We start from the raw sequence: 3,731 nt of genomic DNA on the forward strand, positions 1-3,731 counted from the left end.
TACAAGAAAGTATAGATGCAGCAATCAGTTGTGACAGCATGGCTGTCCATAAGAGCTCGGCAGTTCACTTGTGTGGGTCTCTTGCTCTCTCTATAGCACTACGGAGTGTCTATGGACATACTGTTTTGGGGTCAGACCCGACTGGTGATTGCTACATCACCCCATAGGCATTAAGGATCACATTTTGATCTGCATTGAGGATCATAGTTGATCTCTCCCAGTTATACTTTCAAGGAAAGAATTCCGCAATCTACCACGCGGTAGTGGATGAACACACTTTTCAAGTTGATTCCAATCATTCGGTACACGGTTGACTATGTTGGTTACCGTTATCTGCTAGTTGAGCAGTTTCTACAAAGATTCTTACCAAGAGGTTTGACTACATAGATTCTAATCCAAGGGCTTGGATTGCAAAGCCAACACCCAGGGTTCCCAGTGCAATGCAGTTTGTTTTTTCAGGTAGGGGACGTGCTCCTCTCCATTTGAACACGGGTAAGTGAACAATACGTTTAAATCTCCAGGTACGCATCTATTGATTTGGTGTTATTCCATTTTTAGTATGCTTTGCTTGGTTTTTCAAGACGTATAAGTACGCTTGAATGTTACAGAGCCATGCCAAGGGCATGTCGGCACAAAGTATTTTGGGCCAAGTGTCCAATCTATCTTTCTGCCTTATGCTGTTACGAATCTACTTGTAGGGTTCAATTTGGCACATGTTGTCACATGGGATACAACATGTTCTAGGAACTCAAGGAGTTCGGTTTAGCCAGTGTGGAGCAATGAATGAGGGTCCCTCTCACTCTTGTCGTAGAGTGTTTTAGAGCTACCTCCACACACAAGTACATCTTGTACTTGAAGGATCTTCTTTTTCATACATCCTTACATGAGACATATTCCACATGTGGAGAATATGAGTCTCTGGACTGACACTGGCGCCATTATTTCATTTATGTGTCACGACAAAGTCCAACTAGGTGCTGGTCAAATCTGTTTTCTAGACCATTTTCAGCACGACGTATTAGGAGCAATTTCACTGGCCAAAAATTGTCAGATACTTACAATGACTTGTTCAGCTACAAGTATTGCTAAACAACATTACAGATGGTTGTTTATACATATAGCAAGGCTATAAGTTGTTAATGAAAAAGTTTCATTGTCTGTACCCAGAAGTGATCAATGTTTCACCTTCTATTGTGATTCAGACATTTCAGCAAGGCTTGCAAAGATTGCAACTAAAAGTATTTAGTTTCTTTTCAGAACTATTTACATTCCTTTTTAATGTGTGCTAGGCGCATCACATTTGCCATAAATATTGGCAGGGATCACCATGGAAATACATGTTCGGATCTGTTTTTTGCTAAATGCATGCATACTAGGCGTTATGGGCCCCAGTGTTTAGCAAAGGTTGATTTGGAACGGCATGCATATTCCTCAGGTTGTTGCTTATGAAGCATTTTTGCACTCTATGTGCACTATCTATATGAGATTACTTTTGAGTCTACTAATCACCAATAGAGGTCATGGCTCGGTTTGGATGTCTGTGGATTTTTCAAGTTAACCACGATGGTTATTCCGAACATTGTTGATTCCTCAACAATGTTATACGCTATTGTGATTCCCCGTTCACCAGTCGTCTGGGAAGACTGTCTGTAAACCGTGGGGAAAATACACCTCAGTATTGTCAGTATCCAAGGGATTGACAGATGACAAAGTGTAATCTTGGGCTACAGGATATGCAAAGTGCGTACATTAGCACCAAGCAATCAAATTCATAAGCATTTATTGCTCTTTTTGGAGTTTACTTACTATCAGTTAACGCATGTTGCGACTAGGTAGTCTCTTCATGTATAACTCAGGTTCTCAACCTTGAACACTCGTTAGGGTGGGGTTGTTTATTGGTGATGAAAATTGGGACCAAGTCAAGGACTTAAAATTGGCTGATGAGTTATGTCAGCGAGTTACTTTCATGGAAAGTGACAAGAGGTACTCTTTTTGGTACACCTGGGTTGTGATAAACTCGTTTACCATGCTCATGAGCGTTCTAAATGGACTCTACACACTATGTTTGGATAGGCACCGGTACCATCAGATGGTTACAAATGGACAACAATGTAGAAAATCAAGATGTTACTCTTGGTTTCATTGAACCTCCTACTGAACCGTTGGATCCATGTGGGATGTTACTGTAGAAAACATTAGTGTTCTTATGAAGATACCATCACTTGTGTTTTCGCGGATGAAAACGCTTCTCCAAGGGGAAGTAATGTCAGGACAAGGGTAGGACCAGTCCGGGCCAAGGGCCAGGACGGACATGAAGTCAAGGGGTCCCTATATTTAGAAGTCCAAGGGCCTATATAGGGCATGGCTGGGTGGTGATGAGCATGTCAGTTCCCCTGCCCTTTCACGGAGAAGCTGGCAACCAAGCTGGCTTCAAAATGGATTTTAGGATCTATCACATCAATTGACTTACAAGCTTGCCTTATCAAGAAAAATACCAGCAAATGGTTCCTACAAGACTACAAAGCTTATACTAATCTAACCCACTGGGGTTTGCTAACTGCTCCATCATCCATTAAAATGTCCAACTCTTCCATTTCAGCTAGATTCTGGCTATCCTAGTTTGAATTCAAGGAACATTGCCAAGTCCTTGCTTGAGTCTAAGCTAAAATGGATTTCCTTATGTAGGATTCAATATGGTTTGGGCATGTTCCCTTTAAATTTGGCCTTAAACTTGGTATAAAAGCTCATAAATGTTTCAAACTAGGTATCAAAAGCTTGGAAGGAGCTTCATATCATCGATGTAGGTTAGAGAAGTTTAACATCTTAACAAAAGGCCCAGCATCGGAAGATGGAAAGTTGAAGACATTCTTGTAAAGTCTGCGCAGTCAACCTACAAGAAATTTTCTAATCTTCTCGACTCTGATGCTTCACTCAAAGCCCAGCTAAACCCTGAGTTTGTTGCTTCTTCATCAAGGGATCTGGACATGGAAAAGGGCTCTGAAAGCAAAGGTTTGATTAGGTCAATGCCCAAGATGTTTTCAACAAGAGCATATTTTCCATTTTGTTCATTCAATGTCCTAAGGCCAAGGGCCTTCACAATTGTCGTTAGAGAGGGTGCCAAAACAGCTCAGGGGGTTCACCATTCATACCCCCCTATGCGTTCACGGGGTATTAAAAAAACCCCTCTTTTAACATGTTTAAATGAATAAAATGACACCTTATTTGAAGAAAATTTTCTAAAATTGAATAAATAAAATCCCTTATTTTAATGTATCTCTGTTAAATCGCCCTTTTTTTTGTATTTTAAAACCCCTCCTTTCAAACTCACGTTATACATTAACATGATCACGTAGTGCACACCCCGAGCAAAACAGTCCACCCTCAATCCTTCTCTTTCAAGGAATTGATAATGGATAAATGTAGATATTTGGATATTCCATTGTGGAATGGGGTGCTCCTACCTATGGCACGGCTGGTGCAAAAGACTCCAAGCTTTATATAAGAATGCTCAAGCTCAGGTCTACACTTTCTCTTATGAACTCAAAAGAATTGCATAGCTCACAACTCATGCTATGAGAGAAGTTTCTCATGAACCCCTTTATAAGATTCAGACGATTCTTCCCTAGCAGAAGTGGGGTTCTACACTCCTAACCTTGTACTCTAGAGAGACTGTTGATGAGATTAGAGTGTGTAAAATTGTATTTTTTCTCTTGTTGGGGCTGCCTCTTTTC

Source organism: Adiantum capillus-veneris, unplaced genomic scaffold (genome assembly GCF_014529385.1).
Source record: "Adiantum capillus-veneris isolate H3 unplaced genomic scaffold, ASM1452938v2 Hic_scaffold_296, whole genome shotgun sequence".
NCBI lineage: Eukaryota > Viridiplantae > Streptophyta > Polypodiopsida > Polypodiales > Pteridaceae > Adiantum > Adiantum capillus-veneris.